We start from the raw sequence: 23681 nt of genomic DNA on the forward strand, positions 1-23681 counted from the left end.
TTTCAACATGATTGTGCCTGCTTTTCGAGTGTTCTGCGTTGGCTCCAAGCCACGTGTACACAAAGGATGTCCTTGGCATGAGTCTTCATGCACATCTGGGGGTGACTCCCATCTTCCACTCCTCATTGATTCGGTTCTCGCCAGGTTTATCTGAGCACGTTACGTTATTGGTCTGGATGTTCCACAAGCCCAGACTTGTTTATCCAAATGAAATATTCCAGTGCAGTCCTTTCATTCCTGCTAATCCATGCCTGAGGCATGATAGGGGGTTTAGCATTTGTGGCCCCCTCTTCTCCCTGGATAATGATCAAAAATCTTCATCTGAGCTCCCTGAACCCCCACTCCCAATCCACCCCCAAGCAGAGAACAAATAAGGTCTGTCTCTCTAAGTTATGCATTCCTGCTGTTTGGATCTGCTTTCTTCATTGCAGCCCACACCATTGCTTTGTCACCTTTCCATAGTCCGATGTAGCAGCATCCCCAGCAGGTTTGGTGTGCAGTGGGCATACTCCTCAGTTTCAGTAGCACCGGATACACTGCACTGTCCCGACTGCAGACACTGGTCAACTTTATACCTCAGTTCAATGTCACGGGCATCAAAGAAACCTCGTCTGGCATTGAATGTCCAGCTTTGTGATTCCTTTTGAAATCAAGGTCAAAAAGTAGTTTCTTTTCATTCTACACGGAGTTGATCTATATTTAATTTATAGTTCTTGTATGCCAGAGTGACTCGGACAAGATAAATAATGACACAGGTGAGAATGTCGATCATTCCATCTATGAGGGCAACTGAAACACACATGGGAATATTTCAACTCAGCATCTCTTGCCTTTGTCACAAACTCTGTATCCTTGCTATTGGCTCCATGTCAATGTTTCAAATTGAAACAAACCATGTATTATACAGCCTTTGGTTGAGATTCGGCTGTATATACTCGAAGTCACAATGACCGCCTTGATTTACAACACTGCCCACTGATGACCTTGAATGACTCAGTAAGCGTCAGTACATTGTTTACACTTCACTGTGTCCTGCATAATCCTGCAGTTTCAAGAGGAATAAATGGAACAAGAATTTTGATGGCATGTTCTATATGCAAATTGCCATAATATTTATTTTTAATAATATGTAGTAAATTAATTCCAGTATTCTCTAATGAACAGTCCCTTGGAAATGGAGGTTTTTACTTTGAGTATTTTTGCATTCTGTTTGCATATTATTTGGACAATTTTCCTGCAAGAATAAGTAACATTGTCTAATCATTTAGCACCCCCCTTCAAGCTGCGAAGCCACATACTGAAATAGTACCCAGTGTAATCGGATTTTCAACCTGGCAAATGTGTGTAAAACTGCAGCTACAGATTGGCCAGGTAGCAAAAACAGAAACAAAGTTAGTGCAGTCTCTGCAATGGACAATTGGAATGCAGGTTAAGAATATAACCCACTAGTATTTTAAATCATTTTCATATTTCTTCTCTGATTTTTATTTCTATCCTTTTCCTCAGGTATTGCTTTAATGTTCATCTTGTGCTCCCGTTTAGTCTGCTGTGTTAGGTAGGGTATGTGAACCCAGCTGTAGTCACTGAATGGATGGAAAGATCAAACCTGCAGGACTGCCGAATTCAGCTGTTTTTATTTTGATTGAACAGAGAAGGTACCAGTGAGAACATTGAATGTTTGTGGGTTTCTTTTAACTATATTAAATACTTCAGTTTTACAGTAGTTTTCTGATTCCTGCCCAATAGCTCTTGGTCTTCACTAACCCCAGTAAAAGGGAATTATGTTGTGTAACAGAGTATAGACTGGAAGTACTCACTGAATAATGCTACTGAAAGTAATGAGCAGATGTACGTTTTCATAGAATCATAGAACAGTACAGCACAATATAGGCCCTTTGGCCCATCACCAGAGTAACATCACCAGAGAAAACAATCAGAGATCATTCAAAATGGTCACATGAGAAAGGATGCGCTCGATAACTAGAAGCATATATATTTCCTTCCTTTAGTTATCTCGTGAGATTCACTGACAACAAATCTCCTTATCAGTAAGTGCTGCTGCTAAATGTTGCTTTATTTACTCTAATTTGTGCCACATTTGCCTTCCTGAAGCTGTAGCTACTTGTTACATAGAACATAGAACATTACAGCACAGTACAGGCCCTTAGGCCCACAATGTTGTGCCGACATTTTATCCTGCTCTAAGATCTATCTAACCCTTCCCTCCCACATAGCCCTCTATTTCTCTATCATTCATGTGTCTATCTAAGAGTCTCTTAAATGCCCCTAATGTATCTGCCCCCACAACCTCTGCCGGCAGTCTGTTCCATGCACCCACAAATCTCTGTGTAAAAAAACTTCCCCCTGATATCCCCCTTATATCTTCCTCCAATCGTGTTAGCCAATCGCCCCCCTAGGGTTAGCCATTTTCGCCCTGGGAAAAAGTCTCTGACTGTCCACTCGATCTATGCCTCTTATCATCTTGTACACCTCTATCAAGTCACCTCCCATCCTCCTTTTCTCCAAAGAGAAAAGCCCTAGCTCGCTCAACCTATTCTCATAAGACATGCTCTCCAATCCAGGCAGCATCCTGGTAAATCTCCTCTGCACCCTCTCTAAAACTTCACATCCTTCCTATAATGAGGTGACCAGAACTGAACACAATACTCCAAGTGTGGTCTAACCAGAGTTGTATAGAGCTGCAACATTACCTCGCGGCTGTTGAACTCAGTACCCTCACTAATGAAGGCCAACACACCATACACCTTCTTAACAACGCTATCGACCTGCGTGGCAACCTTGAGAGATCTATGGATGTGGACCCCAAGATCCCTCTATCCACCACACTGCTAAGAGTCCTGCCATTAACCTTGTATTCTGCCTTCAAATTTGATCTTCCAAAGTCTTATCACTTCACATTTTTCCACGTTGAACTCCATCTGCCACTTCTCAGCCCAGGTCTGCATTCTATGTTACAACGTACATGGCTAACGCATAGGATTTGACACTGATTACATGAACGTTCCATTCCTGGTGGGCTTGCAAAATAGTGACACTGTTAAAACTCTAGTACACCTCTCATTGTACGCATGAAGTCACTCTTTGGAGCTGCATGTGTATTTTGAATTCTGCCATATGATGCTGTTTCCATGACAATCAGTACAGCAGAAATGGATCCAGTTTGTGCATGACTAACTATGACCTTGGAATTTAATTGTGCAGTGTCCCCAGAAGGGGTCCTGTTGAAATAAAGGCACCAAAGGCATGGGGAAAATGCTCACTCACAAAGCACATTAAAACTTCTGGTGGTGCGTGCAGAAGTCATGCTATAACGATTCCTGGAAATGTGTCCATTGGATGCACTTACGATCTTGCCTTGTTTCTTTGGGTTAAAGCGCATTCAGATATCTTCCTTGGCTTTCTCCATTGTGTGTACCTTTAATGTGCAGCACACCCGTTGCCTTGTGTGGCAGCTTTGCCAGGTTGGTGTTTCATTCTTACATACTGCCCTTCAGTATACCCTTCCCTATTTGTGTTTGATCCAGGACGTGTGGTAATTACTGGCTGTGGGATTACGGATTATGGTGGTGTACTTTTCACCTGTTGATGGTGGTCCATGGTATTGGTATTGAATTATTATTGTCACTTGTACCGAGGTACAGTGAAAAACTTGTCTTGCATATCGATCATACAGGTCAATTCATTACACAGTGCAGTTACATTGAGTTAGTACAGAGTGCATTGAGGTAGTACAGGTAAAAACAATAACAGTACAGAGTAAAGTGTCACAGCTACAGGGAAAGTGCAGTGCAATAAGGTGCAAGGTCACAACAAGGTAGATCGTGAGGTCAGAGTCCATCTCATCGTATAAGGGAACCGTTCAATAGTCTTATCACAGTGGGATAGAAGCTGTCCTTAAGCCTGGTGGTACGTGCCCTCAGGTTCCTGTATCTTCTACCTGATGGAAGAGGAGAGAAGAGAGAATGACCCGGGTGGGTGGCGTCTTTGATTATGCTGGCTGCTTTGCCAAGGCAGCGAGAGGTAAAGACAGAGTCCAAGGAGGGGAGGCTGGTTTCCGTGACACGTTGGGCTGTGTCCACAACTCTCTGCAGTTTCTTGCAGTCTTAGGCAGAGCAGTTGCCATACCTAGCTGTGATGCATCCAGATAGGATGCTTTCTGTGGTGCATCGATAAAAGTTGATGAGTGTCAAAGGGGACATACCGAATTTCTTTAGCCTCCTGAGGAAGTAGAGGCACTGGTGAGCTTTCTTGGCCATGGCATCTACATGATTTGACCAGGATAAGCTATTGGTGATGTTCACTACCAGGAACTTAAAGCCCTCAAACCTCTCGACCTTAGCACCATTGATGTAGACAGGTGCATGTACACCACCCCCCTTTCCTGAAGTCAATGACCAGCTCTTTTGTTTTGTTGACATTGAGGGAAAGGTTGTTGTCATGACGCCATGTCACTGAGCTCTCTATCTCCTTCCTGTACCCCAACTCATCGTAGTTTGAGATATGGCCTACAACAGTGGTATCATCTGCAAACTTCATGGATGTTCCTCATGGATGTTCAGTTTTGAGCTACCAAATCTGTTCTGAGTCTATCCCTTTGTGGTATGATTGCAGTGCCTTACTATGCAATGGAGAGGCCTTGTCTTCCCAAGGGTTGTAGGATTGACTTAATCAGAAGGAAAATGTTGGAAGAAATATACACTTCCAGTTTGTTACTTCCAATTTATGCTGTTGTGTAAGGTTAGCATTACACTACAGCTTGCAGTATCCAACCTGGAGAACTTAAGAGAGCGAATAGAGCAGTCTTCACATATTGGCAGTCCCACCCCTTGAATATCTTGAAAATTTATTTCACAGAATTATTCATTGGAAAATTTCAGAAATCCATATTGACATCATTAAGGTGAAGCATCAGTAAGCCATACTGTTCACTAGGATTTCCTGCTGTCCTTAATATGTAATGTATTTTGCACATTGTTGCAATACTCTTCCAGTGTAATATAAATCATAAAGGTTCTATGCAGGAATAATAATAAAGAAAACCATTAGTATTGGGAATACTGTGATAGTCCCAGTTTTGCAGAGATTGAGAAGTAGAGAATTAGACTGGAGTGCAGTGCTGGAGAAACAGTGGTAATTACAACATTAAATACTGTGGCCTGATTTTCAAGAAACTGAGCTTTGAGGGCTGGAAATCTGAGAGTTCTGGGGACATAAGAGTCCTGGCTCTCTTAATTTTATAAACTTGCTTGCTCTCCTGCTCAAGTATGGCCCTGGTATATAAGCAGCAGGATGATTTCTCTGGCAGGAGGCCATAGTTGTGGATTGGATTTGGATATTGAGGGGGATGTGGGGGGTGGGGAGGGGGCAGAGCAAGGCTAAGGCTTTCTGTGAGAGCTGAGAGAACAGGAAACCTACAGTTAAGTTTAACTGCCTGCCTGGCTGGGACTCCTCTGGTCCACCGTCCAGCTCCAGCCAACTCTGGCCTGACCAGAAAGCTGTCATTGTTCCTCAGCTCAGGTCGACAACTAAGATTGTAGATCGGGCGCTGATGCCGTCACACTGTTGGCTCACCAACTTCAAATGGTGAGAAGAGGTGGATGTAATGGGAAGCCAGAGTGATCAGAAAGTGAGGACTGCTGTCTTTTTAACTGTTCCTCTTGCCTGGTTTCTGCTGGGCAGGGATGGCCAGTGGTGGTTTTCATAAACGCTGGGGTGGGTAGTATTGTATTGTAAGGTTTGGACTGCTGCTCTCGAGATGTCTTCCAAGGAAGGAAATCTGTGTCTTTACCCAGTGTGGTCGAACAATCACTCCAGCCCCAAAGAGATGCAGTGGATTCCTAACTGGAGCAAGCCACACATTTCAGGGGCATTTAGGGAGATGCAAAAGTGAGAGCACATTTTTTGGCAGTTAGTCTGAGTGGATATTTGTTCCCATTACTGTCAAGTCAAGTGGCTAGGTTGTTTTCCTTGGTGGGTGAGTCCAGGACCAGAGGGCACAATCTTAGAATTAGAGGGTACAGGTTTAAAACAGAGATGAGGAGAAATTTCTTTAGCCAGAGGGTGGTGAATTTGTGGAATTCCTTGCCAGGTACAGCAGTGGAGGCCAGGTCATTGGAGGCGTTTAAGGAAGAGATAGACATATATCTAAATAGTCAGGGTATTAAGGGATATGGGGATAAGGCCAGAAATTGGGGTTAGAATAGTGTGTGTTTATTTTGTGTGGTTTTTTTTGCTCCTGCCCCCCCCCCCCCCAATTTCTCATTTCTTTTTCTTTTTTCCCTTTTCCTTGGAGCAGACTCAATGGGCCGAATGGCCTACTTCTGCTCCCTTGTCTTGTGAAGTCCTTTGCCCAAAGTTCCTGGGAATATGGTTCGCAGGAGCCGAGGGAATGCACCAAAAATTGGGTGGAGGGCAGAGGCAAAGTGAAGTAGAAACTGGGAGCGTAGAAGTGATGCCCCCTCTAAGTTGTAGGAAAGAACCCAGTCATTAGGTGCAAGGAGTTCCTGATGTTACTACCTGTGGCCCATCCCCTGGACCTCACCTGAACTGTCTTCCATTTCATGTGGAGTTGAAAATTGTACAGATCTCCAGAGTTGGAGGGGTTGCATCAAATGTGCCCGATGTATCCCTCATCTTTGTGTATGATTGCATCAAGCTGCGTGTAGGTCCTGGGTACACAAAATGCCAAACGTAACTATGTGGCTGTTCTTCCTGCCTCTGGTGTTGGGACCTTGGGCCTGGTCTTGTTACCATGCAACGGTCAATTCAGTTGGACTGTGTCACACTACCTGTCCCTTGCAGAAAGGTTTACACAGAAGGTCCTCGAGGCCCTGCCGGGAAAGGTGATGGTGGATCCTCAAACACTGTGTGGCAACAAAGCAGTGTGCTGTACCTGGTATCAAGATATATATTGTACTGCTAAATAATTCATGGAACCTACTATTGGACAGGAAAGGGAGAACTTATTTGATGTTCACTGGTGTTGTCATTTCGATACACAGAGCTGGGGTGCACTGTGCTGGGAGGGATAGTTGATCAATGGGATCTGTGTAAGCAGCAGAGAAGCAGTGTTACTTAGACACATGTTGCTTTGAGACGGTATATTGATAGGACATTCGGGATGTGAATAGTGGGCTGTTGGTGAGTGGGCAGGCGTGGACGGTCTGTCCAGTTCACTCCAACCTATCGTCACCCTCATAACTCTTCCATTCAGCATTGGCTGCACATTGATCTGCTGAGGAGGTGGCCTGAGCTCCAGTGGATGCAGAATCACCTTGCACCAAGCCATGAGGAGAGCCTGCAAAGGAAACATCCTCAGTCACTTCTGTGAGTGTATCAGACAATAAATCCCCTTCAGAAGACCTCCACTATTTACCTCAGTTTGTCATTGTAACCTGGCTTGTTCTATACTTTCCACACCTGCTAACACAGATTGGATCAATCAACCATCTGTCCTGCCACATGGCACTATCACTCTTTGAATCTAAATGACAACACCTTAGTGACTGTCTGACCAAGTGACTGCTCCCTTTTCAGTCTGATTATAGTTTCCATTAATCACTTAGTGCACAACCTATTTTGACAGCAGATGCAAAAAGCCACCTGCGCTTTTCTAACATGATGCTGCTTCTAATGCGACTCAGCGGTAGTTCCCCCACCTCTTGGATAACAGGTCGTGGGTTGAAGTCGCATTGCAGAGACGAGAGCACTCAGTCTGTATGAGCACTTCATCATGCAGGGATGCTCCATTGTTGGACAGGCTGTCTCTCAGAGAAAATGTTAAACATGGTCCTGTCTCCATTCTTGGGCAGTTATGAAAGACTCCATTATATTATTCAAAAAACAGCGGGGAGCTCTCCTTCAGGCTCTCCAGAGTTTCAGTAATCTGGGATCTGTGTAGAAGTTGCTCTGTGCTCTCAATACAATCCTTCTCCACCCTGTACCGTCCCTCACTGGTCCTGGAGCTGTTCCCGTACCGTCCCTCACTGGTCCTGGAGCTGTTCCCTGTACCATCCCTCCCCACCCTGGAGCTGTTCCCGTACCGTCCCTCACTAGTCCTGGAGCTGCACTTTGTACTGTCCTGGTGTTTGGAGTAAAAGCTAGCATCAACACTGATAAATGGTTAGTGTAACGCTCTACAGCACCAGCGACCTGGGTTCAATTCCAACCACTGTCTGTAAGGAGTTTGTACGTTCTCCCCGTGTCTGCGTGGGTTTCCTCCGGGTGCTCCAGTTTCCTCCCACATTCCAAAGACGTACGGGTTAGGAAGTTGTGGGCATGCTAATGTGGTGCCGGAAACGTGGCGACACTTGCAGGCTGCCCCCAGAACACTCCACGCAAAAGATGTATGTTTCGATGTACATGTGACTAATAAAGATCTTATAATCATAAAACTTCTACACTGTCCTCACAAACTCAGGCGTTCTCTGGTGCCCATTAGACACCCTGCAGTCCTTGCCCAGTTGAGCCAATGTATGACTCTGGACCTATAGCAATGCGGTTACTCTGAAGAGTAAGAAAATAGGAGCAGGAGTTGGCCATCAGCCCTTCAAGCCTGCTGCACCATTTAATCTGATCGTGGCTGGTCTATGCTGACCTCAACTCCTCTTCTGTGCCATTTTTCCACACCCCTCTTAATCCTCGATCTATCAAATATTTACCCACCCCCACTTTAAATGTTTCTAATGATCCAGCCTGCACCACCCACAGGGCAGTGATTCCAGAGATTCACCATCCTCTGTGAGAAGAAACTTCAACTTAAATGGCCGGCCCCTTGTCATGATGTCCCCTTGCTTGAGACTCTCCCACTAATGAAAACATCCCTGCATCTACAATGTCAAGACCTCATAGGATATTATATGTCTGAATAAGGTCACCCCTCATTCTTCTAAACTCCAAGCAGTACAGACCCAAACTAGTGAGGAGTCTCCATTGTCCTACCTCCAATGTTACTGTATCTTTTTTTTAGGTAAGAGGACCGAAACTGTACACAGTATTGGTGAGGTCTCACCAACAGCCTGTACAATTGCAACAAAACCTCCCTATTTTTAACCTCCAACCCTTTTGCAATGAAGGTCAAAATGCTGTTTGCCTTCTTAACTACTTGTTGGACCTGCCTGCCAGCTTTTTGTGACTCATGCACTGGAACACCAAGATCCCTCTGAATTTCATCACTTGCAGTCTCTCTCCACTTACAAAATAATCAGCCTTTTGATTTCTGTTACTGAAGTGCGTGACTTCCTCATTTTGAACTCCATTTGCCAATCTTCTGCAACTCACTCAATCTATCTCCATCCCGTTGCGGAATCAAAGAATCCTTATCACAACACACCCTCACACCTACTCTCGCATTGTGGGCAAATTTGGAAAACCTGCAGACTGTTCCTTCATTCAGATCAATAAAGTAAATAGTGAACAGTTACGGGCCAAGAACTGATCCCTGCAGTGTTCCGCTTGTTGACACCCTCCAGTCTGAAAAGTTCCCATTTATTCCAACTCTTTGTTTTCATTTAGACAGCCAGTTTTCAATCTGTTCTAACACACTTCTACCGATAACAAAGTCTTTAAATTTATGCACCAGCCTCCTAAGAGGCACCTTGTCAAATGGCTTTTGGAAATCTAAATCTATTACACCTACAGGTTCCCCTCTATTAATTCTCCCTGATGCATCCACAAAGAATTCGAGTATAGAACATAGAACAGTACAGCACAGAACAGGCCCTTTGGCCCACAATGTTGTGCTGACATAGCTATTCCCTCCTACCTACAGAATGCCCATATCCCTCTATTTTCCTCTCATTCATGTGCCCATCCAAGCCCCTCTTAAAAGCCCCCAATGAATTTGCCTCCACCACCCTATCAGGCAACTCATTGCAGGCATCCACCACTCTCTCAGTAAAAAACATACCCCTCATGTCTGTTCTGAACCAACCCCCTCTAACCTTAAGTGCATGCCCTATAGTATTGGATCGCTCATTCTTTTCTTTCCTTTTCAATCTTTTTATTAAATTTCAAATTAATGCACATAGCAATAGTGATCATACACACGGTGCAAAGAGATCGGGATTACAATAATAAGTTGACATATACAAACACAGGGAGTAAAATATATAATCTGAACCTTCCAATCTCTTACGAAGTGAATATGATACAAAAGAATTTGAAAAGAAATTTGATTATATGAAAAGAACCCCAAAGTTAAAAAGCTTCTATTTTAGGAGCCTTGCTCCCTTTTGCATTTACTAAATTGAGTAAACAAATGATAAACCCAATAACTAAACATACAATATGAATATGGTTTCAATTTCATAAAATTTTTGGTTTGAATAAATTCATTTTATCAAGCCCTATCCAATCCAATTTTTTCTTTCAACCATCCAGAATTGAGTTGGCTCTTTGTTCATGGAAAATGAAGGGAATAACATGCTTTCGTCATCTATTTATTGATAATTGTCTTTTGTCTTTTGAACAGTTGTCTAATAAATACAATTTGCCTACATCACATTTTTTTCAATATTTACAGATTAGAAATTTTTTTAAAGTTATTTTACCTACTTTTCTGGATTGCTCATTCATGGGAAAAAGATTTGCTTGCCCACCCTATCTATGCCCATCATAATTTTATACACTTCCAACAGATCACCCCTCAGCCTCCACCGCTCTAGAGAAAAGAGCCCAAGTTTGTCCAGCCTCTCCTGATAACACATGCCCTCTAATCCAGGCAGCATCCTAGTAAACCTCCTCTGCACCCTCTCTAAAGCCTCGACATCCTTCCTATAGTGAGGTGACCAGAATTGCATGCAATATTCTAAATGCGGCCTAACCAGAGTTCTACAGAGAACAAATTTGTCAAATGTGATTTACCTTTGATAAAGCCATGTTGACCAGTTTTAATTATTTTCAGCTTTCCTAAATGATAAGTTATTTCCTCTTTGACTCGAGCATCTTGCCAATAGTAGCTATTAAACTAATTGACCTGAATTCGCTGCCTTCTGCCTTTCTCCTTTTGAACAAGGGAATCACTTCTGCTGTTATCTAATCTGGTACCTTACTGAGTTTCGTGAGTGAATTAATGTTTTCAACCAATGGATCCACTATCTCTGCAGCCACTTCCTTTAAATCCCCAGTGTGCAGTTCGTCGAGTCCTGGCAACTTGTCTGCCCTGAGCCCCCTGATTTTCTCCAAACCTTATCCCCTGTGAGTGGGATTTTTGTAAGATCTACCATGTTATTTGAAATTCATCAGTCTGATATTTTAGGGGCATTAGCAATGTCTTTCACGGTGAAGACTGATGCTAGAAAATTTACCCAATGTATCTGCTGTTTCTTTACTTGCTGCTGTTAATTTGCTGGTCTTGTTCTCCAGAGGCACCACACTTGCCTTAGCTGCCTTCTTCCTTTTTATACATCTGCAGAAACTTTTATTGTTTGTTTTATGCTACATTGCAATTTTTCTCTCCAAAATCATCTTCTTCATTCTTGTGAGCTGTTTAGTCTTAGGCTGCTGGTTCCTAAAAACTTCTCAGTCCTTGGTCTACCACTTAGCCTTGCCAATTTGTATACCCGAGTTTTCAATTTAACATTATCCTTTACCTCCTTTGTTGACTACGATGGTGCCTCTTTTTGACTTGGATAAATTCTTGCTGAGCATTATACACCAGCTCATTGACTATCTGACACTTTACCTCTCCTGACCTGTGTCTTAGCTCATTTACCCAGTTTACTTTAAACAACTCCTCCCTCATACCACTATAATTGCCCTGATTAAATTGGAGACGCTGATCCTGGATCTATGGTTGTTCATCCTCCAACTGCATTTGGAATTCTATCCTGTTGTAGCACATCACGGAAACCACTTCCCCTTCATGGACTCTACACTTCTCGCTGCCTCAGTAAAGCAGCCAGCATAATCAAAGACCCCACCCACCCTGGACATTCTCTCTTCTCTCCTCTTCCATCGGGCAGAAGATACAAAAGCCTGAAAGCACGTACCACCAGGCTCAAGGACAGCTTCTATCCCGCTGTTATAAGACTATTGAACAGTTCCCCAGTGCAATAAGATGGAGCCTTGACCTCACAATCTACTTAGTTATGACCTTGCACCTTATTGTCTACCTGCACTGCACTTTGTCTGTAGTTGTGACACTTTATTCTGCATTCTGTTATTGTTTTCCCTTGTACTACCTCAATGCACTGTGTAATGAATTAATCTGTATGAACGGTATGCAATGTCGTCACTACCCCTTTGGAGATCTTTAACACAAGATCCCTCATTAATCCTTCCTCATTATATAATACATGCTCCCATGTAGGCTTCGCAACATGCTACTCTAAATAGTAATGCCTAACGCATTCTGCAAATTCTTCTGCGATGCCCTTGCCAGTTTGATTCATTCTTTCAACATGTGGAATAAAATCTCTCCCGATGATTGCAGTTTTCTTCAAACGTGGTCTTGGTATTTTCCCATTTACTCTCTGACCTACTGAGAGGTCTATAGACCACTTTCACCCATATCTTCCTTCCCATGCTGTTCATGATTTCAACCCAAACTGATGCCAGATCACTACCCATCACCTTTATATCACGACTCTGCCCTTCTGGTACCTTCCTTGATTAACAACGATACCCCATATCCTTTCCCCCTTGGCCTGTTCTTTTGTAACAGTGGAATATTGAACACCTAATCGCATGTTTCTATAAGAGCTATTGCATCATACTTACTGTATGTGTTGCCACCTGTGCTATCAAAATTGGTAAATTAAATGGGTAAATTGGTTTATTATTGTCACATGTACCGAGGTACAGTGAAAAACTTGTCTTGCATACCGTCCATACAGATCAATTCATTACAACAGTGCATTGAGGTAGTACAAGGGAAAACAATAACAGAATGCAGAATAAAGTGTTACAGTTACAGAGAAAGTGCAGTGCAGGCAGACAATAAGGTGCAAGGTCATAACGAGGTGGATTGTGAGGTCAAGAGCTCATCTTGTCATACTAGGGGACTGTTCAATTGTCTTATACAGTGGGATAGAAGCTGTCCTTGAGCCTGGTGGTACGTGCTTTCAGGCTTTTGTATCTTCGGCTCAGTGGGAGGGGGGAGAAGAGAGAATGTCTGGGGTGGGTGGGGTCTTTGATTATGCTTGCTGCTTTACCAAGGCAGTGAGAAGTGTAGACAGAGTCCATGGAGGGGAGGCTGGTTTCCGTGATGTGCCAAGCTGTGTCCACAACTCTCTGTAGTTTCTTGTGGTCCCGGGCAGAGCAGTTGCCGTACCAAGCCGTGATGTGCCTGGAAAGGACACTTTCTATGGTGCGTCGATAAAAATGGCCTCTTCTTTTGTAATAGTGTATAACCTGGAATAACGAGCATCCAGTCCTGGTCTCCCTGCAGCCATATTTATTGCATCATACTTCCATGTTGCTATCTGTGCTATCAACTCATCTGTCTTCTTGTAAGTGGTTCCATGCATCCAGATATAGAACATTAAGGCCCTTTCGGGATGAAGAATTAAAGGTTGGTGAAACAATTAAAAGAAAATGCTTCAAAATCAGAAAATGGATGGTGGTCATGAAAACACCTGGACCATTGCAGGGACTGAGTGATTGAAACTGCAGTCCCATTCCCTCTGAAAATTCGTTCAGTAGCAGCTCTCGCTCTGCTTCCATCTTTCACAACCTAGCAATGTTTTTAAAGTAAGTTTCCCTCAGTTCGAGAAAGATGATAAATAATTTTTGTTGACATAAAAATGACCTTAGTAATGTATTTGCTCAAAACATGTGGAAACTGGCATTCATTGACCATCCGTCACTGCCCCTGAACTGAGGAGGCAGTTGAGTCAATCACATTGGTGGGTCCGAGTCACGTCGATGTTGGACTGGGTAAGGTGGGCAGATTTGCTGCCCTGAAGGACATTGGCGAACCGGGTGATATCTAAAACAGATAGATTAAAGGGACATAGGGGATTTGGTGGAGGGGGTGAAGGTAGGGGGTCGGTGGTGTCGGAGAAGAGAAAATGAGCTGCCAGAAATGGTGGTTGAGGCAGGCACATTAGCACAGAAGCCATCAAGATAAGTCCATGGATAGGAGGGGTTTAGAGGGCAATGGGCCAACCGCGAGCAGATAGGACTAGCTCGCTGGGCAACACAGTCAGCATGGACAAGTTGGGCCGTAGGGCCTGTTTCTGTGCTGGATGACTCTATGACTCTAAAATATCCAAGAGGAAAAATGTAACAATGTGAGGTGAATTTATAAAAGAACAACAAAGGAAAGGATATTGACCTGAAACATTTACTCTCTCCACAGCCGCTGCCTGACCTGCTGAATATTTCAGGCATTTCTGTTTGTATTTGAGATTTCCAGCATCTGCGGTTTCTTGCTCTGTAACTATAAATTTAAGTTAATTCTAAAAATTAACTCTTATTCATGATTTGACCTGTTTATTTGTTTAATACAACATTAATATTTTAGTAAAGTGACTCCTGCTCCCGGTGGAACCTTCCAACCAGAACGTTCGTGTTTTTTCAGTGTCAGGTCACATCACATAACAAAGACGTACCGAATGAGAGAGAAATTCTCTGGCCCTGTTGTAGCCTTTGGTTTATAAATGTTGGGATTTGGTTGGTATGTGAATAATCAATTTTAAAAAAATCTCAGGTTATCACTGACCTCTGAATGTCTGGAGATCAAACAAATCAAGTTTGTTTTCTTCCCATGGAATTCCAAGACTTCTTCTGGTATTTTATGGATTATATTAAATGTTTGTGCCTAGTGAAGAGCTGAAGGCTGGCACTAATTAAAATTAGTTTCTGCATTTTCCTTGTAGTCATATTTCTAATTAAGAATTGTAAGTGCAAAGTGGACTCTTAGAATAGAAGATCTCATCTGCATGTACAAAGCTAAAAAATCTGTTTTGAGATGAAGATCTGCTTGTCCAGCATTTCAGCACACATGGTGACATATCCGCCTGTTGGTACAGTTCGTGCGATGAGAGTCTTTTCATTTAAATGTAAAGGCCTAAGTACCTGTGCCACAGAAGGACCCTCACAAAGTTTGAAGATGGGGAGGTAATCGGCCCCTTTCCCTCAAAAGTAAATCTCATCATCCCAACCCACCACTGACTCCTTTTAGAAAAATGCAAGAGAAGTTTCCAAGTGATTGAGCTTGGCACAGTAGTGTAGCGGTTAGCGTAATGCTATTACAGCCCAGCGACCCCAGTTCAATTCCGGCCGCTGTCTGTAAGGAGTTTGTACATTCTTCCCATGACTGTGTGGGTTTCTTCTGGGTGCTCCGGTTTCCTCCCACATTCCAAAGACGTACGGGTTAGGAGCTGTGGGCATACTATGTTGGTGCCAGAAGAGCAGCGACACTTGTGGGCTGCCCCCAGCACATTCTCAGTAATGCAAAAAGACGTATTTCACTGTGTGTTTCAATGTACATGTGACTAATAAATAAATAAATAAAGTGAATCTAGGCTAACTATCAGGTGAGCCCCATCTCTGTCATTTGGTAGGGACAATCACCAGGTCATGGAGGTTTGGCTTATCACCGAACACACCAAAAAACTTCTACAGATGTACTGTTGAAAGTATCCTGACTGGTTCCATCATGGTCTGGTATGACAATTCGAATGTAAGAAGAATGTAAGAAAGTAGTGGACTCTGCCCAGTACATCACGGGCACATCCCTCCCCACTATCGGGAGTATCTACAGGAGGTGCTGCCTCAAGAAGGCAACATCCATCATCAAAGATCCCCACCATCCGGGCCGTGCCATCTTCTCACAGCTCCCATCGGGCAGGAGGTACAGAAGCCTGAAGTCCCACACCACCAGGTTCAGGAACAGCTACTTCCCTTCAACCATTCGGTTCTTGAACCGACCGGCAAAACCCTAATCACTACAGTTTAGCAACACTATGACCACTTTGATCACTTTGCACTAAAATGGACCCTGTTAATTTCTAATTGTGTTGTAAAAATTATGTGTAATTTATGTTTATGTTTTTCTTGTGAATGCTGCTTATCTGATGCTACGTGCCTGTGATGCTGCTGCAAGTAAGTTTTTCATTGCACCTGCGCACACATGGACTTGTGCATGTGACAATAAACTCAACTTTGAGGCTATGTGGACTGTGGTTCATTTTGGTTCATGTTCCACTCTGTTCTGTTCTGGGTGGAGTGCCACAAGCCTCATTTCCTGTCAACGTGCTTGAAGGATTAGTTCAGTGTGGAGCTACACTGAGTTTGTCAGAAGGTTATCAACAGATTTCTGTACTTAGCAGCCACACAGTAAACAGAGCGAAAAACAAACTGCTGGAGGAACTCAGCGGGTCAGGCAGCATCCGTGGAGGCAAAGAGATGGTCAGCATTTTGGGTCAAGACTGTGCATGAAGTCCTGATGCCTCCCTTTGCCTCCACGGATGCTGCCTGACCCACTGCGTTCCTCCAGCAGTTTGTTTTTTGCTCCAGGTTTCAGCAACTGCAGTCTCCACATAATAAGAATCCTGCTGTCTGCTGTTGTACTGCACTAAGACAGATCTGGTAATTGTGTCTGCAGATAAAATATTACTTCTCTACGTGGCCTCAATGGAATTACATTCAGCTTGTTTTTTCTCAATCTAGTATAAGTTTATGCACCAGTTCTTGACTTCCAACATACTGAAGTTATGCAGAGGGAAGGGAATAAAATCATGGGACCTAAATCCACTGGGCATTTATTTTGACAAAAAAAGTATGGTCATAATTTTTTTGCAATTCTCCGGCATTAACGTAATAAAAGGCTAATTGACTGCTGTTAAAATGGCAAAAATAATAAAAATGAAACAATGCTAATATCATTATTGCCCATCCCCTCACAAATCTGAAACATCCTGAGTTCAGAATTCTAGTGCTGGCTAATATACAAACTGGAAAAATATTGTTTGCCCTCACTTTTACTAAATAAATTGCCTCAATGTTATCGTCAATCCAGTTTGGCTCTGCTGTGTGTGTAGGGTTGGGATATTCTCCCTGTGATGGCTTGGCTTTCCCTCAGGCACTCTATATCCCAAAGGCTTGCTGATTGTTGGGTTAATTTTGGCTACTGTAAATTAACCCCTGGTGTAGATGGCTGTGGGAAGATCAGAGGGGGTGGGGGAGAATAGATTACAGGAGAATAAATGGGAAAATGGGATTGATTTTGCTCTGAGAGACAGCTTGGGTTCACTGGGCCAAATAGTTCCCTATGTCATAAAGAACTATTGAACAAAAATCATCCCATTTATTACTCTTTCAATATTGGTCATTAACAATACATTTGCTGCATGCCATTTTGATGCAGCCAGACTTCAAAGAGAAAGAAATTGATTTTGGGCTCGTAATGACGTAAATGATTGGCACTCCTGCAATCTGCTCCAAATACCCAAAGGTCTCCAAAATTGTGCCTTGAGATTCATCGAAAGAGTTCCAGCAAATGAACAGTGGCAGCTGGGCAGTCCTAACACATTTTCTGGCTTTGAGGACTTGAGCCTGGACGCGCTGCAGTTTGGAGAGTGCTGTCGCTCAGCAAGTGAGGTGGGGTGGAGAGTGGGGGAGAGGTTGCTGGCCACAGTGGTTGAGACAGGAGAATGAGGAGGATGAATCTGGGCAATCAGGAGCCTGCTGGAAAGGTGCAAAGCCAGCAGAAGCACCAGCCATTTTGGGATAGGTTAGGGCCTTTAGTCACTCCTTGAATCTTGAAGTGTGATCATAGGACAGGTGGTGGGTGTCTCAGAATATACAGTGATCATAACATCAGCTTCAGGCAATAATCATATCTCCTGAGCTGGTTCTGGTGTTGAACTTGCTTTAGGCACAGTGTGAATGCGAGACGTAGCACCCTATGGGCTTTGTTCTGCAAATTTCTTTTTGAGCTTGAGGAGATCCAATTTCACCTCCATGTTTGTCTCTCTTGCTTGTACTCAGTTCTTCAACCAGAATGATTTTGAGAGATTTGGTGCCCCCCAGTGGAAGGGCCATCTACAATTCTTCATGAAGCTTCTCCCAGTGGCCGCAGAGACACAAGAGAGGTGGCAGGTGGTGGGAATCTGGTGCAACACACAAAGTGCTGCAGGAACTCAGCGGGTCAGCCAGGAAATGGACGTTAGTCTAAGAGGTGGCCATAAAAGCCCATTTTTGGAGAGACCATTTGTCACTCTCCACCAGTCTGGTGTAAATGCAACTCCAGCACCACAGCAATGTGATTGACACATAACAGCCTCTGAGATGGCCCAACCAGCACAGTTCAGGGGCAACTGGGGATGGACAATAAATGCTGGTCTTTCCGGCAATGCCCATGAAGGAATAAATAAAAACAAGACATTGGTGAGACCACCCTTGGAGCATTGTTTTGGTCACCCTGTTATAGGAAAGACATTATTAAACTAGAAAGAGTGCAGAAAAGACTTACCAGAATGTTGCCTGGACTTGGGGGCCTGAGTTACAAGAAGAGGTTGTGTAGACTAGGACTTTATTCCCTGGAACGTAGGAGATTGAGGGGTGACCTGACAGAGGTGTATAAGACCATGAGGGGCATAGACAGGGTGAAAGCACACAGTCTTTTTCCCAGGGAGGGGGTGCTAAAAACAAGAGGGCATAGGTTTAAGATCAGAGGCGAGAGATTTAAAAGGGGCATCAGGGGCAGCTTCTTCACACAAAGGGTGGTGCGTATTTGGAATGAGCTGCCAGAAATAGTGGTTGAGGCGGACACATCAGCAACATTTCACAAGATCACAAGACAAGGGAGCAGAAGCAGGCCATTTGGCCCATCGAGTCTGCTCCAAGGAAAGGGAAATAGAAATGAGAAATGGGGAATGGGGGAAGAAGAAGAGAAAAAAAACCCTATTCTAATCCCAATTTCCAGCCTTATCCCCATATCCCTTGATATCCTGACTATTTAGATATCTACCTATCTCCTCCTTGAACGCCCCCACTGATCTGGCCTCCACTGCTGTACGTGGCAAGGAGTTCCACAAATTCACCACCCTCTGGCTAAAGAAATTTTTCCTCATCTCTGTTTTGAAACTGTACCCTCTAATTCTAAGATTGTGCCCTCTGGTCCTGGACTCACCCACCAAGGGAAACAGCCTAGCCACATTTACTCTGTCCTTTCCTATCAATATTTTAAATGTCGCTATGAGGTCCCCTCTCATTCTTCTGTACTCCAGTGAGTACAGTCCAAGAGCCGACAAACGCTCCTCATACGTAAGCCCTTTCATTCCTGGAATCATCCTCGTAAATCTCCTCTGAACCCTCTCCAACATCAGCACATCCTTCCTAAGATGTGGGGCCCAAAACTGCGCACAGTATTCCAAATGAGGCCTCACTAGTGCCCCGTAGAGCCTCATCAACACTTCCTTACTTTTATACACTATACCTCTCGAAATGAATGCCAACATAGCATTCGCTTTCTTTACCACCGATCCGACCTGGTGGTTAACCTTTAAGGTATCCTGCACGAGTACCCCCAAGTCCCTTTGTACTTCCGTGCTTTGGATTTTCTCTCCTCCTAGATAATAATCTGCCCGCTTATTTCTGCTTCCAAAGTGTACAACTGCACATTTCTCAACATTGAATCTCATCTGCCATTTCCTTGCCCATTCCCCTAAACTGTCTAGGTCCCTCTGCAACCTTCCTATCTCTTCAATACTCCCTACTCCTCCCCCTATCTTGGTGTCATCCGCAAACTTAGCCACGAAACCATTTATTCCATCATCCAAATCGTTAATGTACAAGGTAAAAAGGAGCGGCCCCAACACCGACCCCTGCGGAACACCACTAGTAACCGGTAACCAACCAGAACGAGATCCTTTTATTTCCACTCTTTGCTTCCTGTCAACCAGCCAATGCTCCACCCATTCTGTTATCCTACCCGTAATTCCATGACCTCTCATCTTATTAATCAGTCTCTTGTGAGGCACCTTATCAAAGGCCTTTTGAAAGTCTAAATACACAACATCTACCGCCTCTCCCTTATCCACCTTGCCTGTGATTTCTTCAAAAAACTCCAATAGGTTGGTCAGGCAGGATGTTCCCTTCACAAAACCATGTTGGGTAGGACCTATCTTGCCTTGCGCCTCTAGGTATTCCATAACCCCATCCTTGAGGATAGATTCCAATAACTTTCCCACCACTGACGTCAGACTAATAGGTCTGTAATTTCCTTTATGCTGCCTCCCACCTTTCTTATACAATGGAACTACATTTGCGACCCTCCAGTCCTCCGGAACCACGCCGGAATCTATCGATTTGTGGAAAATTATCGCCAATACCTCCGCTATCTCTAAAGCCACCTCCTTCAGAACCCAGGGATGTACCTCATCCGGTCCGGGAGACTTATAAGTCTTTAGCCCATTTGGTTTTCCTAGCACCTTCTCCCTAGTAATCTTAACTGAACTCAGTTCCATTTTGTGAGACTCCTGACTAACCGGCACATTGCTGATGTCCTCCACGGTGAAGACCGATGCAAAATATTCATTCAATTCCTCTGCCATCTCTCTATCGTCCATTATAATAGCTCCTGCACTGTTATCAATTGGTCCTATATCAACCCGTGTCTCTCTTTTACACCTTATGTATTTAAAAAAACTCTTAGTATCCTTTCGAATGTTATCCGCCAACTTCCTTTCATAATTCATCTTTTCTTTCCTAATGACCTTCTTAGTTTCTCTCTGCAGGTTTTTAAAAGCTTCCCAGTCTTCTGTTTTCCCACTAATTTTTGCTTCTTTGTACGCCGCCCCTTTTGCTTTTATTTTAGCCTTCACCTCTCTCGTTATCCACATTTGTGCTTTTTTTCCATTCAAAACCTTTTTTCTTGGAATATATCTATCCTGCAATTTCCTTATTTCCTGTAGAAATTCCTTCCATTTCTCCTCTGCCGTCCCTCCAGCCAGCTTACTCTTCCAATCAATTAGGGCCAACTCTTCTCTCATACCATTGTAATTTCCTTTGTTCCACTGAAATATCGATACACCAGTTATCAGCTTCTCCTTCTCAAACTTGCAACTGAACTCAGTCATATTGTGATCACTGGTTCCCAGTGGTTCCTTTACCTTTAGTTCCCTAATTACCTCCGGTTCGTTACACAGCACCCAATCCAAAACAGCCGATCCCCTGGTGGGCTCTTCAACAAGTTGCTCTAGTAAAACGTCCCTTAGACATTCCACAAACTCCCTCTCCTGAGTACTACCGCCATTCTGGATTTCCCAGTCCACCTTCATGTTAAAATCCCCCATAATTATCTTCACATTGTCACTCTGGCATGCTTTTTCTATCTCAAACTGCAACTTATGGTCCACTTGCTGACTGCTATTAGGGGGCCTATATATGACTGCTACTATTGTCCTTTTACCCTTGCTATTTCTTAGCTCCACCCATAAGGATTCCACCTCCTCTGACCCAATGTCCTTCCTTTCTATTGATCTTATATCACAACTAACCACCATGGCCACACCTCCCCCTCTGCCTACCCGCCTATCCTTCCTATACACTGTGTACCCCTTTTAAAAGCCATCGAGATAAGTCAATGGATAGGAGAGGTTTAGAGGGCTATGAGCCAAACACGGGCAGATGGGACTAGCTCGCTGAGCAACACAGTCGGCATGGACGAGTTGGGCCGAAGGGCCTGTTTACGTGCTGTATGACTCTGTGACTCCAAGTTATTTCATAAAGCTGGTTTCTCAGTATACAGTTTATACAGCACGCTGTATATAGGAGCATTTATAAGCCCCCATGTACAATTGCTTATCTTAACCAGCACATCATTTAATTTCACTATGTAATTCTCTTGTTCTAATATTATGGATGGGGACACCAGGGTATAAATAAAATGACAGTAGCGACTCAGAGCTGACAGTTTACAGAAATGAATTGTTGAAGCTGAATTGCTTCTTCTGTTTCAGGGATGAAGAGACCACACAGCCCTGGTGAACCCTGTGAAGAAGGTGCTATCTTCAGTTTCTCCTCACTGCATGTAGCAGAAGAGCTGGGGTTGTCCATCCCGAACGAAAATCAGGACAGGCAGCCAGCCACTTACACATTGTGCAAGGTGTGTAACATCCAACTGAACTCGGCTGCCCAGACGCAGATTCACTACAATGGGAAATCTCATCAGAAACGACTAAAACAACTCAACGATGGCCACCTCCCACGTAACTCTGGTAATGGCGTTAATCATGGTTGTTGAGGGGACCTATTGGAAAGGTTCATTTTAAGCATGTTTGTGCCTCAGCTATATTTCCATCTGGAGTGCTGTTTTACCTCCTGTTAGTGAAAATGGATCGGGAGTGCTAACTAATTGGTCACTAAGTGTTTGATAGCTAACTTGGTTGCATCCTCTTCTTAAAAGTGGAACATTTTGATAGAATATAGTATGATTATATGTATTTCCATTTCATTTTAAAAATGTAAAATTATAAACATCTCAGGAATAGGGTGGGGGGAATGGTCTCTGTTATTGGAATGATCTCTGCATTGTCTGCATTACTGCTCTGGGATATCACCTCTACCTGACTTGCCAGGTTGACCATTTGCTGCTCACCATGCTTGCTCACCTCCTGATGCTGTTGCTAAGGAACATCATGGAACCGGAGGTGACCCAGGATGGTTTAATCTGGATGCTGGGAGATTCCAAGATGACTAGAAACACTGGATAGGTGGGAGGGAAACCACCTGAGGTTAGCCTTGTGAAGATTCATCACAAAGGAGAGACGGTGAAAAAGGATGCAGTAATCCAGTCTTATTCACCTTGAGCTACCCACTCATAGTGGCTGGGAGTTTCACAAGATCACAAGACAAGGGAGCAGAAGTAGGCCATTCGGCCCATCGAGTCTGCTCCAAAGAAAAGGGAAAAAAGAAAAAGAAATGAGAAATTGGGGGGGGGGGGGGAACACTATTCTAACCCCAGTTTCCAGCCTTATCCCCATATCCCTTGATAACCGATAATTTAGGTATCTATCGATCTCTTCCTTAAATGCCTCCAATGATCTGGCCTCCACTGCTGGACGTGGCAAGGAATTCCACAAATTCGCCACCCTCTGGCTAAAGAAATTTCTCCTCATCTCTGTTTTAAACCGGTACCCTCTAATTCTAAGATTGTGCCCTCTGGTCCTGGACTCACTCACCAAGGGAAACAGCTTGACCACATCTACAGTTCTGCAGTTATTGGCCCATGACCTTTTTACTGAATTGCCAGAAAGTATAGGCTGATTGAATCCAAAGTGGAAAATTTCCCCAAAATTTCTCTTGGAGTCTTTGAGCAATACAGCACGGAAATCCCTGGATTCCATGGGACCTAACCTTCCAGACCAGCCTACCATAAGGGACCTTGTCAAAGGCCTTGCTAACATCCAAATAGACAACATCCACTGCCCTATCCTCATCCACCCTTTTGGTTCCCTCTTCAAAGAACTCTAAAAGATTCATCAAGCACGACTTTCCATGCACAAAGCTATGCTGACTCCTCCTAATCAGACTCTGTCTATCCAGTACCCAGTCTGTCTATCAAGTACCCAGACTTGCTTCCTCCCAAAGCTTCAGAATCTCTGACTGTTACGCAAATGATGGTGATGCCAGCTGAGAGAGGGTGATAAAGGCGTGTTAATTAACGCTGCTGTGTCTGGAAGAAGGGTGAATAGGAGGTGACTGTTGTG

Source organism: Pristis pectinata, chromosome 5, assembly GCF_009764475.1.
Source record: "Pristis pectinata isolate sPriPec2 chromosome 5, sPriPec2.1.pri, whole genome shotgun sequence".
In the NCBI taxonomy this organism is placed as follows: Eukaryota; Metazoa; Chordata; class Chondrichthyes; order Rhinopristiformes; family Pristidae; genus Pristis; species Pristis pectinata.